Genomic DNA, 15,578 nt, shown 5'->3' with positions numbered 1-15,578 from the left:
CCTTCTAATATGACAGTTTTCAGGCAATAAAATGGGACTCTTCCAGAAGAGACATTCTTGCGTATTAAAGACTATGCACATGTCAGGGCAGCCAGTACACGGAAAATCTCTGAACCTTCCACTCAATTCTGCTGTGAACCTAAAACTGCTCTAAAAAAAAAAAAAAAGAAAAGAAAAGAAAAAAGAAAAAGAAAGAAAAGAAAAAATTAAAAACTTAAAAAAAAATGACAGCAACCTTTTGGGAGATATGCAAAACAGATGAATAAATGGATATTAACTTTGCAAACTAGAAAAAGCTGAATCTTAAATTGTTAATGGAGGAATACTCGGGGCAGTGAAATTGCTCTGTGTAGTACTATAATGGTGGCTACATTTGTCCAACCTATAGAATGTACAACACTAACAGTGAATCAAAGAACCGAATAGAACATAACACGGAAGATAGAAACACATGTAATTACAAAACACATCCAAAAAGTGCGTAGATGACTAAGAAGAGAAGGAGAAGCAAGACTGTAGTTGATGAAGACTTGAGAAAGTAAAAGTATTTGAAAATAACTTTCACTAAAAAGGAGAAAAAATGTAAGAGATTACAAAGTCAGAAACTAAAATGTAAGCAAGCTAAATCTACATGGAAAAAGGGTAATGACTGCTTTTACGGTTGATTTTTTCCCCAATTATGATACCACATGCCCTTTGTAAAAAATTTAGAAAATGCATCAAACTAAATAGAAGAAGTAATAGTATCCACAATCCCACAATTCAAAACCAAATATACTAAATATTCAAATAAACCAATGGAACAAAAATAGAGAGTCCAAAAATAAATTCCCATATTTATAGCCAACTGATTTTCTATAAAAACACCAGGAACACACACTGGGATAAGGACACCTTTTTCAATAAATGGTGCCAGGAAAATTGGATATTCATATGCAGAAGAATGAAACTGGGCCTCTATCTCTCCCCATATGCAAAAATCAACTCAAGATAGAAGAAGACTTAAACATAAGACCTAAAACTATAACATTACTACCAAAAAAATAGGGAAAACATTCAAGTCATCAATCTAGGCAAAGATTTCATGGCTCAGACCTCAAAAGCATAGACAATTATTACAGAAATAGACAAATGGGATTATATTAAACTAAAAAGCTACTGCATATCAAAGGAAACAATCAACAGATGAAGAGACAACCTGTAGAACAGGAGAAAATATTTGCAAACTACTTATCTGACTAATATCCAAAATATACAAGGAACCTAAACAACTCAATGATTTAAAAAATGAACAATCCCATTAAAAAGTGGGCTAAGGACATGGATAGACATTTTTCAAAAGAAGACATATAAATGGCTGACAGGTATATGAAAAAGTGCTCAACATCACTAATCAGGGAAATGCAGACCAAAACCACAATGAGATATCCTCTTTCCCCAGTTAGAATGGCTATGATTAAAAAGACAAAAAATGGCAAGGATGCAGAGAAAAGGGAACTCTTCTAAACTGTTGATAGGAATGTAAATTAGTATAATCACTATGTAAAACAATGTGGAAGTTTCTCAAAAAAACTGAAAATAGAACTACAGTACAATCCAGCAAGCTCACTACTGGGTATTTATCCAAAGGAAAAGAAATAAGTATTATCAAAGGGATTTCTGCACCCCTATGTTGACTGCAGCACTATTCATAATATCAAAGATATGTAATCAACTTAAGTATCCATCAATGGATGAATGGATAAAGAAAATGTGGTATATGTACACAATAGAATACTCTTCAGTCACAAAAGAGAATGAAGTCATGTCATCTTCAGCAACGTGGAAGGAACCGGAGGTCATTGTGTTAAGTCAAATAAAGCAGGCACAAATAGACAAATATTGCTTGTTCTCACTCATATGTGAAAGCAAAAAGAGTTTATCTCATAGAGGTAGAGAATAGAATGATAGATATTGGAGGCTGGGAGGGGTGCGTGGGTGGGAGGCCCAGGATGCAGAAAGGTTGGTTAATGGGTACAAACATGCAATTAGATAGAAGATACAAGTTCTAAAGTTCAATAGTAGAGTAGCATGACTACAGTTAGCAACAACATATTGTATATTTCTAAGTAGCTAGAAGAGAGGTCTTGAGTTGCTCCCAACACACAGAAATGATAAACACTCAAGGTGATGGGCACCCCAAATACCCCAACTTGATCATTACTCATTCCATGCATGTAACCAATATTCACATGTACCCCATAATTATATAAAATATTGCATATCAATAAAAAATATTGAAATAGTAAATTTTATATTATATATATCTTACCATAATAGAAAAATGAAAAGAAAAAAGCTCCAGTAGGGATGTCTCCAGAAGGATGAAATAGATACATTACTTGACCTGTTTTAATTAAGAGGAAATCAAAGTTTGTGAAGGATAAATTAGGAATAAGAGATAAGTACATAGAAAACAAAGCAAATTCAAAATGAGATGATAATTAACCACAACAAAAGAAATTTTTAAAGTTGTGCAAGGAAGGAAAAGAATCGCAGGGTACTACCTAGCTAACCTAGGCCCACTTCTAACATTTACAGAATGGAGGCAAGATAAATGAAGGCCCATTTATCATATGACTATATATTTTAAAAATATAAATTAAACTAGCCAAGTGTTAAATAAAATATATTCTATCTTCCTACCTTAGTAAATGACCTGGGAGTCCAGGACAGAATTTAAAACTCTCAAGTTCCTCGAAGTTCTACATCAGAACTTTGCAGTGGAAGGGGAGAACCAGCCAATGGCCCCAGCTGAACAGCTCACCCTTTTTCTTCCAGCCCCAGGGTCCATCCCACATCTGAAGAGCCTTGTGGGCACGTGTCTGGACACACACCCATGTGTCCATGCTCTGACCACACCCTCACAAACACCTGCCTCCTAGGTACCCACATAGGTGGCACCCTCCACCGTTAGTTGGACCTGAGACATGCATGGGCCTTGGAAGCAGTTTCAGGCCATTTGGGTGGGGAATTCTCGGTCTCTGAACCCAGTGTGAGACCTGGAAAGGAAGCCTCCTTAACTCTGTGAATTTCTCTCCCCATGAGTAAGGGCCAGAAGATCTCCCAAAGTGTGGCTGGCAAGACACAGGCCTCTTTGCAAGTGTCTAAGACTTGTATTGGGCTCAGCGGAAAATAGCATTTATATAAGCATGCAATGTACATAATAAATATTAATATAAACAGGTTAACGTGAAACTATGAAGAGGATGCTGGGAATGGGAAACACGCAGTGAAGTGCTTGCTATAAGGGGTAAAGGATTAAAGAGAAATCAGGCCTAATCTTTTAGAGTAGGAAGTCTAAAGATAATGCCTAAAGTGAAGAACCTAGAAGTTGAATATAATCATGTTATTTAGGGATATAAAGAAAAAAAGAAATAGCTAAAAAGCATTGAGCTCTAAGAAATAAAATGAAGGAGAGCAGAATTGTAGGGGAATATTATTCTCTATGTAAGACTTGTGTAGGCCGGGATGGGTGGCTCATACCTGTAATACCAGCACTTTCAGAGGCCAAGGGGGGCAGATTATTTGAGGTGAGGAATTCGAGACCAGCCTGGCCAACATGGTGAAACCTCATCTCTACTAAACTTACAAAAATTAGCCAGGCATGGTGGTGCATGCTTGTAATCTCAGCTACTCGGGAGGCTGAGGCAAGAGGATTGCTTGAACCCGGGAGGTGGAGGTTGCAGTGAGCAGAATCACGCCACTGCACTCCAGCCTGTGCAACACAGCAAGACTCCATCTCAAAAAAAGAGAGAGAGAGAGACTTGTATAATTATTTGACAACTATACACATTTCCACTTTGATACTAAAAAAAATTAAAAAGAACGTAGTATAAATAATAATATTTTCTAGTGCATTGAACCACTTGCACCTCAGTATGAACTCTGGGAAACTTTTCATTAACCTGGTCCTTTCAGAATAACAAAAATGTAAGAGGCAGAGCTTTAGAGGAGAATATTAGCATGTAAGAGGAACATTGGTGATAGGAAAATGTTTCAGATTCACAAATGTCCTTTAGGTTTTTTTTTTTTTTTTTTTTCACTTTAAGTTCTGGGATACATGTGCTGAACTGAGGATACTACATGCTTGAATTTATTCATTCAACAGATATTTATTAAGTATTTATTTATATGTGATAGGCACCATGTTAGGAGCTAGGGACACAGAGGCAAGAAAAAAAATTTTCTCACGTGTTTCTGTCCTTACAGTACTTAATGTCCAGACCAGGTGACATTATTGAATCAAATATTCATTCAGTGAATATAAAATATCTACCGTGGTAGGTGCTATAAAGCAAAGTTCTTGGTGCTAAGAGTGTGTAGAAGAGTAAACCTCACCCAGTGAGAAGAGTGGGGAAATGTTCCCCAGAAATCGCCCTCAAGTTAAAATCCCACCGAGTGGGCCTTACTTAGACAAACCTGTGTGGGTGAAAAGAGAGGAACAGACGAGTGTTCTGGGAGGACGAAAGAGCATTCCCAATGGTATCCTTGTTGTTTTATTTTTTTTTTTCTTTTTTTTTTGTGATCTTATTGACAAATTTCCCTACTCTGCTGTGAACGTTCCTAGCTTGTTATGTTTTCAAGCCCTAAGAAGTGAACAGGTGTGTATGGTAAACAGAACTAAAAGAGGTGTAGTGGCTCACACCTGTAATCCCAACACTTTGGGAGGCCAAAGTGGGAGGCCAGGAGTTTGAGATCAGCCTGGACAACATAGCATGATCCCATCTCTACAAAAAATATATAAAATAAAAATAAAATAAAATAAAAAAAGAGAACTGAAAAAAGGCTAGTCCTGGTGAGTTGCCAAGTGAGATTCTGACCATAGAGATTGGCGAGGTGATCACAGTGATCAAAATTTCTCATTTTCTTCTCTGAGAAGTCATATAGGAAGGCTTTGCAGGGTCTTCATGGTAGTCTGGGTGCTCTGAAAACAGACACTGCATCGAGATTAAACATGCAAGGATTTTATTAGAGGAAAGCCCTTTGAGAGGAAATGGGACGGGAGGGAGGCTAGGAAATGGTCAGACCATGACTAAGCTTGAAGGAGAGAGGGAAGGAAAGTTGGGTGGAAGTAGGGTCGCCTGGGACTCAGGGGCTTCTGCAACAAGATGGAAAGTGGGACAGTTGGGGCACACCGGGAAGACTGGCCACCCTGGGTGGAAGCACTAGACTGCCCCGCCGTGCCATCTAAGACAGACTTGGCAAGGCCATCAGGGAGTCCTTGAGCCAAAGTCACCCATCGGGAGAGTCTTAGTACCAACTGCCACACTCCGTCATCGGCAGGAGCAGCTCGTGGGAACTTCGGTCTCAGTGAAAAAGCAGTGCAGGATTTATGAGCACCGCAGCAGGGGCCCTAAGTCGATTCTGGGCAGCACCCGGTAGTTGGGCTTCTGTGAGGTGCATTCGCATAGATGTCTTGGAAGCGAATATTGGGAAGGGAGAAGGGGTCACAGCAGATCGTTTTGTAAATATCATCCAGATGGCAACATGAACACTGCATTGGAGGAGAACAACAATAGATGCAAGGAGGCTGTGTAGCAGGTCCACCAAAGATAAAAACAGACTGCAGGTGTACAAAGAAATGAATACTTCACATAAGTAATTAATACACTACATAGTATTCTTATTACCCCGGATCAAAACTCTTTCACAGGAGTTTCAAGTTACCTTAAAACACAGTATCTGTGAGAGGTATTTAACTCCTAAACCCATGAAGAGATTCTCTTGTTATTTTTATAACAACACTTATTACCCATTGTGTATAACCACATAGGTTCAATCATCGGAAATGGGTAATAGCATGAATCGCCAGAAAAAAAGGCCAGCCTGGTCTCTAGCCTAGTCCAATCTTCTATTTTCTTAGACTGTGAGTTGCTGGGCTGATTTACAGAACTTTGATGGCTTGTTTATTTTCACTTCAGGGTTTTAAAACTTCCTGGTAAAATTCCTAGAGACGTAAGATGCCCTGTGACTGAGCGACTTTGATAGTCGGTTAGTTTTGTTCTTTATGTTTGACGTATTTCATCTAAAAGAACCACTTCTTGGTGCTTTATAACACAAACCAGCAGGATGATATCAACTTTGTTTTTATTTTCTGCAAATCAGTTATTTCATGGGGAAGAATTTATTTCACCATTTAGGTGCTTATTGACAGCTGTAAAAAACACTTTAATGTCCTGCCCAGGGAATCTTCCTACACTGTCATATTTCCATTTAACTTGAGTGTAAGTTTAAACACAGACTTGACTTACAGAGTTATCTGCTCTGCTCAAAAGAACTCAAAATATCCAAGATATTCTGATTCTTTTTTACAAGAGAAATGAATAGACAAATACACGATAAATTAACATTTCTGACAAAAATGCTATTCTGCTCACTGTATTTTTTACCTTTCTATTCTTTTCCCACTGCCATTAAAGACAGAATCTGTTCTTTTAATTTATGAATTCATTGCATCCTTTTTCATACCAGTCAGCTTTCAGACTTAAACTCTGTAGTTACACTGCTACAAAGTCTCCAATAGTCTCTCAGTGTATGTTTCACTTATTTTTTTATCATCATCTCTAAAAAAAGTCATCCTCTCATGTTTTACTGGAAGTTAATAACAGTGTTAAGATCCTTTATACTTTTGATATTTCAGTAAGAAGATTCTCTATTCATTCCCAATTAACTTGCTGGCTGCCTTTTGCCACCCACCAAATTTTCTTTCTTTTTTTTTTTTTTTTTTTTTTTTGAGACCGAGTTTCGCTCTTGTTGCCCAGGCTGGAGTGCAGTGGCATGATTTTGGCTCGTTGCAACCTTCGTCTCCCCGGTTCAAGCAGTTCTCCTGCCTTAGCCTCCCAAGTAGCTGGGATTACAGGAGCCAGCCACCATGGCTGGCTAATATTTGTATCTTTAGTAGAGATGGGGTTTCACCATGTTGGCCAGGCTGTAGTGCAGTGGTATGATTTTGGCTCATTGCAACCTTCGCCTCCCTGGTCAAGCGATTCTCCTGCCTCAGCCTCCCAAGTAGCTGGGATTACAGGTGCCTGCCACCATGCCTGGTTAATATTTGTCTTTTTAGTAGAGATGGGGTTTCATCATGTTGGCCAGACTGGTGGAGGAACTCCTGACCTCAGGTGATCCACCCACCTTGGGCTCCCAAAGTGCTGGGGTTACAGGCATGAGCCACTTCACCTGGCCGCCACCCACCAGTTTCTATGCCTTACCTATTCAGTTTAAAACTAAGAAGTATTTGACCTCTGCTCATGAATGCAAAGATCAGAATTTATCATTTCTGACTGACCTTCAAATTTATTCCAATGTTACCTTTCAGCAATAGGAACAAAGTAGTTGAAAAATAGATATTTCTTATATAACTGAGCAGATCTGCTATAGGTGCTCATAAGGCAAAGAATAAAAAATCTGTAAAGCACAGAACCACTTGCAAATGGCAAAAACTAGAATGTTTGTGCTTTTAAGGAGAATCACATTATCAGTGAAGAATGTCAATCACATTTGCTACAAAAGCATTTAAAATATTTTCTCAGTTTGCTATCCCAGTTCTCAAATGATGATCCAAAAACTGAAACAATTCTTTCTGATAGGTTTATATGCCATCAAATGAACTAATGATTTATTCTCTACTAAAATGTTAACCAATATAGCTAATCCCTAATGGAATAAACTATAATAAATTTTAAAATTTACCATCTATCTGCCCTAAGAAGCCATTAATTTTTGACCCATGCATAATGTAGGCATTTAAACCAGGTATTCTGATTATTTGCTATGCTGCCTGTCTCCTTCTCACAGCCTTCTCGTGAATAATCACTCTCTCCACCCCCCGAATATTCTTTGTGCACATACGAAACAGAACAGCAGAGCATAGTGCCTAATTGTTCTTTAGTTTTCTTGCTATTATTCTTTTTTCCTTAGCTCAGATACAGGCTTTCTTGAAGACATGGTATATACCTTTGAAGTCTTTTCTGATATCCCAATCATTAACCAAGAAAAAAAAAAAAATCATCTACAGAAGCCACACTTGCCTTCATCACAGAATTTACCCAATCCCTAATGGCTCTACTCAGGAAGTTCTGCACCTGTGGTTACAGAGGTCTGTCTCTGTTAGAAATCTCTTTATTGCAAGTGGGGGAAAAACATCTCCAACCGGTTTAAACAAAACAGTGTTTTCTACTCATGTAAAAGTCCACACGATGTTGCGACTTCAGATGCAGCTTTCTTCGGGACTCAGATGATATCCACTCTTTTCTTCACTTTCTTGGAGTTGACTTCATTCTCAGGCTCCCTGCAGTGATTCTTGAAACTTGGGATTCCCAGATCCACCACACACAGGCCAGTGCCAGAAGGAGAGTCCAACAAAACTCAAACCAAAGTCTGTGGCTAAGTCCTCTCGGTTGAGGCTGGCCAGGTTGGCAGGTGCTGATAGCTTAGCTTGGGGAAAGCCTCCAGCTCTGCAGCCCAGGGCTCCAGACTCAAAACTTGCAGGCTAAGAGGGAAGGCACAGTGGCTTCCAGGAAAACCTGTGGTCAGAGAACAAGGACAAGGAGGGAAAAGTCCAGCCCACAGCCACTTGTAGTATTGCATGCCCTTGTGACTTTTAGATGCTTTGTTATTATTTTTCCTAACAGTACCTTGGTCACAATAGCAGTATTCGTCTGAGGCTTCCGTATTATGCTGCCGTGATGTTTCCTAGTGGCAAACACCTTCTATGGGACTATCCAACAGAATCTTTATTTGTTCTTCCAGAGACAATTTTCAAAGTAATGTAACATAAAATGTATAAATATACCAATAGTGTATCTAGGCTTCCATTGACTTTCAGTATGTTCTTCTCAAGCTCTCAATATAATAAACTTATGTGATTTTTTTCATTATCTGTTTTTTGACATTATGAACAACTATAATGCCATAAATAAAAACCTTTTGTTAATTCATAAATATTAATCTGTTGTATTGTCTTCAATTTTTTTTTTCTTTTTTTGACACGAAGCCTTACTCTGTCACCCAGGCTGGAGTGCAGTGGCATTATCTTCAATTCTTAATAGGGGTTCTAAAATACTTCCTTGAGGTAACAGTTCTTTTTTTTTTTTTTGAGACAGAGTTTCACTCTTGTCGCCCAGGCAGGAGTGCAGTGGCGCAATCTCAGCTCACTGGAACCTCCGCTTCCTGGGTTCAAGAGATTCTCCTGCCTCAGCCTCCCGAGTAGCTGGCATTACAGGCATGTGCCACCACACCCAGTTAATTTTTGTATTTTAGTAGCCATGTTGGTCAGGCTGGTCTCAAACTCCTGACCTCATGTGATCCCCCAACTCAGCCTCCCAAAGTGCTGGGATTACAGGCATGAGCCACTGTGCCCAGCCCTGAGGTAACACTTCTTGACTCATAATTTTAGTTATTTTTACTTCATTTAACATGGCACTAAAAGCTCACATGCAGAGGGGAACATGTTACAGCCTGCTGTTAACATCTCCCCTGATCCTAGACACCTTTCTTAAGAAGTCCATTGCTTTCAGCACTTTCAAGCCAGGTAACCACGTTCACCAGTGTTACTGCCTTTTTCTCTATTGTAAACACTTGAAAAGTATATTAAATGTCATTCTATCATTTCTTCTTCCTCTTGCTTCCCTTTAAATATTTTGGTAGAAAGTATTTTTCCCAGAAATATAACTGAGTGTATTCATCTTTGAAACTGTATCTCTACATACTATAGAATATTTTTAGGCAATGCCAAGGATTTTTTGATGTTTGTGCCTCTCATCAATTTCTTCTCACATTTACTCTTTTTCATAAAGTTGACTTCTTTTTCATTCAAACTTCTGTCAGATTTTTACTTATTCTCTCTTCTTTCCCTTAAGGCTTGTTTAGTACCTTCTAAAAGATGCCTTCCCCAAACAACTTTTCAGAAGACTAGGATGCTGCTTAAACCTTTTTATTTTTCATCCACATGCAAATTGAAAGATGTGGAGTGATAAAATAAAATATTCTTAAGCTTATTAATATTTTATGTTTACATATACATACACAGTGAGTCCCAAAATAGTATTTTAAAGTGTTGGATGTTTTTACCTATTGATTTTAATTAAGTGTACTTTAGGTTGTCTGGATTGCAAGTAAGAGAGAAAGGAGAAATAGATGAAAAAAAATCACAAGCAAGCTTTTTATTCCAATTCTTGGGGAAAAAACTAATAAGCCACCTCCACAGTGAATTTCTAGTGAGTCATTAACCAGGGATTTGTTGCCTTGGTTACTGAGCCAGGTAGAGATTCCAGCAAAAAAGCAATGTGACCTATGAGCTCAAGAAACTGAAGAAGTGAAATTTCTGCATGATATTTGCAGTTACTATAGAAAGAAATGAAAAGAGTAAAAAATATACGTTAAAAGAAAAGGGAAGAAAAGATTACTTTGATTTTTGACCCCATGTCAAAGACATTTACAACCACACAACACACACTTTTAATAATAGCATTTCAGTGTTTGTTTCCTTGTGAAATATTACAAGACATAAACCATTTCCAATATATGAGACCTCTCCCACCCTAGAAAACAAAGCACTTGACTCATCAGTGGTGAATGGACATTCCTTTAGTAGAGAATATTGCAATAACATACATTTACAAGATAAGCATTCAGAAAGCAGAATAATTGGATAGATTTTTCCAGGCAACCTATCTCTGTAGATTTTCCATCATACTATATCAAAAATTAAAATTACCTGAAGATTGGTACCAAATCTAGAACCAAAGCAATAACAAAAGAAAGAATTCAAAAGCAAGACTTCAAGCATCATCCTCATCTTTGGCTGGAACTGGCTTTTTCACTAAACTCAGAATCATACTGAAGACGTTGATGGTCTACTAACCAACCTCCAGAGATGGCAGAGATTACAATATCTGTGATGATTCATTTTGTTCTGTTTCTCTGGAGAACCCTGACCAATACATTATCCAAGTCCTACTTCCCACTCTTTTCTGCCAATACTCCAAGCCATGCCAGTTTACACTAAAACCAAAATCCAATGGTAGAAAGTAAAAGACTGGCAAAGTCACCACTATCTTATGGATGAGAATAGGGCATCCAATAAGAAACCACAGAAATCTTAAATTTTGCCAACAACCAAGCCATGACATAGGGAATAGGACAGGGGTTCAACTTCTGTGAAACTGCACGAGCCTCAATTTCCTCCAGGAAATTGCCCAGTAATAATCATATCCCCTCCAGAAGATGGATTCTTACCAAACTCAAATGAGGTAATACATATGAAGCTCTGGCTAGATAAAAATTGATATCTTTTCTTTTCTCTTGTTTCCCATCTGGATTTCTTTTACCTCCATTTTTATTTAAAAGATCTGGTTTCCTAAAATGCTTAAACGTAGGATTCTAAAATTTAAAACATTTTCCATATACATTCTGGAAGGGCTATTTTTTTCTCTAAGTACAATATCACTATTGCCTATTGGTCGGCAACCCTCCTTCAACACATACAAACAAATACTTTGAAACAAAACTGGAAATAAAGGATAAAAGGGTAGACAGTGTTGGATCAAGGTCCTAAAACATTTATGTTGTGTAATCCACGCCCAAACTTAAACGGAGTCACATAGGGCTCACACTAGATCTTATAGCCCAGACATGAAGCATTCATGATCAAAATACATTCTCAACCATAAATTACCCTGGGCTTACTATTGTCCCACCATCCGCTTATCTGTAATTGCAGGATTTCTTTCACCATCATTAATCCAATTTGGGAAAGGCTTAAATTACTCTATTCCAGCTAAGCACTGACTGAGTTAAATGAAATGAATGTTTGGCATCTGTGGTTTATTGCAAATTCAACAGAAGGTGCTAAGATTTGCTTTATTCCCAATCTGGCTTTATTGAAGCTTCTCTTTTTATGAAAGTAATGGGCTTTTTGCCTTTATTTCCTGTCAAAGTTCTTCAATGTTTATTTCTTGATATTTATTTGTCCTTTAGCTTTCAGAGGTGGCCAGCTCCTAAGATGTTTAAATATACTGCACAGAGTTTGAATTTTCTGGGACTTTTTTTCTGTTTTCTATTTTTCAAAAAGATTAGTTCTTCATTAGAAATATTTTACTGTTAGTGATAACAAAATGGTAAAAATACTTCTGGGACTTTTAACTCTCTGCTTAGTAAAACTCTCTTTTTCATACTTTCTTCATGATTCAAATACCACAGGATATTTACTATATAAGGGATGATCTTTAGATATTAGTCAATACAATTAAAGACATATAATAATCATATTTGAAAGTATCCATTTTACAAAGAACATTTTCATTCTATGATTTTCTATATTTTCATATAGAAGTCTGTCATATGAAGTGGACTTTTGGCCTATTTTGTGTCAGGCACTGGGGAAGTAAAACAAAAATATATGACATAGTTTCTGCTTTCAGGGGGTTTACAGTCTCCCAGAAGTGATAAGCATATAAACGAGTCATTATTATATCATCTTGGCAGAGTTTCCCTGGAAAAACAGCCTGAGGCAGGATGAAGCTCTGAAGATTTATTCGGGACATACAATCCCAGGGAAACAAGGGGAAGGAAAACTGTAAGTAAAGCTGGAGGGATGAGAAGCAATGCAATGTGATGCATTACTGTGCTAGCAATTGCTTCATAAGGAACTCCAAAGAGACACAGCCGATCACTCTCAGGGCATTTGCTCAGCTACTCAGATGCCTCCAGACACACTCTGCACAGAGACTCTTTGCCTAGAGAAAAACAAAAAGCCCATGGAAAAAACAGGACATATTTCTATCTGGCCTCCTCCTATTTCCCACTGGCTAACATTGACGCTGTGGAGAGTGAATTCCCCTGCCCGTCATCTTGCACCAGCAAGCCCTTGGGCAGTCCACGGGCAGGCAGATGTGGCATGCAGCTGGTATCCCTGCTTAGAGGTGGCCTGCAGGGTAGGGGCTGAAGCAGAGCTCACAGCCGAGGAGCTTGGAGGGAGGGTGAGCCCCAAGACTCTGCACAGGCACAGGATGAATCAGACACAAACAGGATGGCAATGAAGACAGGTAAAAATGTTAGGAAAACCCAGACAAGGAGCAACTGAGGAAAGCTGAATCTGTGACTAAAAAAGCAAATTCATGAAATTAAGTTTTTCATTGAAAGATTATATGCATATCATATATACCTCATAAAAGCTAACATGTGGCCTGGTGGTTCTTGGAATGATCCACATTGTTCAGTTTTAAGCCCTAAGCCTTTTCTAGCAGTGGCTACATTTCTCTAAGAAGAAATCTCAGCTTACCTGGGGACAGTGGGCTTAACAAAAGCTATGGTTTAGAGGAGGAACCAATAACCCCATTGACTGCTACCCTCAAACGTGTCAGAAATGTCAGTCACTTTCCAATGGTGAAAATTAACAGTGACCTGTTTCATTTTCTAAGACAGGTGGTGCTTTCTCTTTATCGTGTCTTGCCCTTGTCCCCTTGTGATGCTTTTATTCTTTCCTGGATAAATTTCCTCAGAAGAGAAAATAAGCAAAGTCAAATATAGAATGACAGCTAGTCTCTAGATTCTCTGGTTTAACATAAGCTGTAGCTTTTAAAATTCAGGTGCCCCATATGGTCTGCTGATGAGAATACAATTTGTGAATCTACTAAGTAAGTCATTCTCTCTTCCTAAGTGTGTGAAAGTGTAAGTAGATTAGAAAAAGTTTAAATAGCAACGTCAGCTTTATTAATTCAGTACAAATGGTTTGTATACATTCTGAGCACCTATGTCTTCACCATGAAAAAGAGATGTCTTTTTAGATTTTTTAAATTTCTCTTTTTTTCAGCAACTCATACTATCCTTATTAGGCACCTATGTGCCTAATAGAACATTTGCAATGTTCTACACATTATAGGTGGTTCAAAAATAAATGAATCTCATCCTTTATAGAGCTCACTGCCTGGTTAAGGAGACAATCTAGCATCAGAATATCAAGGATGGAAGTTATTATGGAGATTTGCTAAGGCCAAAACATGTCCGTGAAACAGTTAATAACAGAACTACAGAAAATAAAAATAAGCGAAACAGACAACTGTCATAATAGTTTGAATATTTGAGAATGCCTATTTGAGAAGTTGAAGGAGATTAATAGAAGAAATAGTGAGCTGCAACCTGAAGAACGCCCAGATCTTAAATGTATAAAACAGGAAAGCAAAGCACAGCCCAGTTACAACATGAGCAAAGGAACCCAGAAGAAAATGAACACAACAAGGTCTCAAGACAATGGGGACACAATCAAAAGCAGTGGGCAGAGCAGAGGGTGCTTGTTGGGGAAGAACAGGGAATAAAACTGGCAGGATGAGGGGGGAAAGATTTGAAAATCCAACCCACTATGACATAGATTTTTAAACACACATTAAACCCTATAGCCTAATTCTCCAGCTAACTTTTTTCAACCTTGCTAACCTTCCAGAAGTCCAAACTCAAATCACTAATGGTATAGTGAGTGGCGGGACCTGAAGTAGGGGCCTAAAAACAGGAAAAGCCTATATAATTCCAATGAGACAGTATGGATCACACCGCATCATCTAGACGATGCACTCCTGTGTATTTTAAGAATCCCTGGAATAATGATTTATATATCAAAAAGCACAGATTTTAACCAGAGGTCTCCAGTTTTCTTTCCCAACACACACACATGACGTTTAGGGGAAAAAATGCATAAGACCATTTACTAAGATGCAAAATGTTCTCTCGCTCATGGCATGGGGAAAATTGCATCTCTTGACCCTTCTTCATGTTTCTAAGGTTTCTATTTAAAAAGCATGGAAATAAATTCTTTGTAACCTCAACCTGAACTTTTATTATTGGTATCTCATTTTCATATATGATGTTCTCTTAGTTGCTGGAATCTAGGAGGTAATTTTAATTCTAGATTATTATAACTTGAACATGACCCTGGTAAATTATACATACACAGTAAATCTCATGGATAGTGCTACTGAAAATCTTCAGTAAAGTAGACATTTGGTTTGTGGCAGACCCATAGCCACAGAAGACTTTAGACGAAATTACTGCTTTTCTGATGTTATTTGGTCTGGAATTTGATGACAAACTTAGGCCACATTCTGCTAGCACCTGAAAAGATACATTGATGGTTGGGCCTTGGCCAGGCCACTTATTGGTCTGATGACACATTGACAAACATAAGCCCAAAGTGAGAGTTCATGGCAAAGCAAGAATTGTCATTTGTGGTGGTGTGTGGACCCTTGTGTGCTCATGTGGCCTCACCCCCAGCCTCCTGCTATCAAAGACAAGGAGCCCATTGGCTCCCTGCTCTCCAGGCTGACTGCTGTTTGAGCACAAGAGATGAGGGGAGGCTGAAGACCTGTATCCATTCATTCACTTGATTCCTTATTTCTTGCTTTTTTTTGGAAAGCCTCTTTGCCAATTTGGCAGTAACCCCACATGAATGGAAATGAAACCACATCCAAGTTATCATTCTCATTAGACTTCAAAATTGGATTTGAATTTGTGTTCTTTCATAACAAATTCTACTGAGCCTCTTAAGA

This window comes from Theropithecus gelada, chromosome 18 (assembly GCF_003255815.1).
Source record: "Theropithecus gelada isolate Dixy chromosome 18, Tgel_1.0, whole genome shotgun sequence".
NCBI classification, from domain to species: domain Eukaryota; kingdom Metazoa; phylum Chordata; class Mammalia; order Primates; family Cercopithecidae; genus Theropithecus; species Theropithecus gelada.
The sequence above is the reverse complement of the archived record's forward strand: the minus strand, read 5'-3'. Positions refer to the sequence as shown.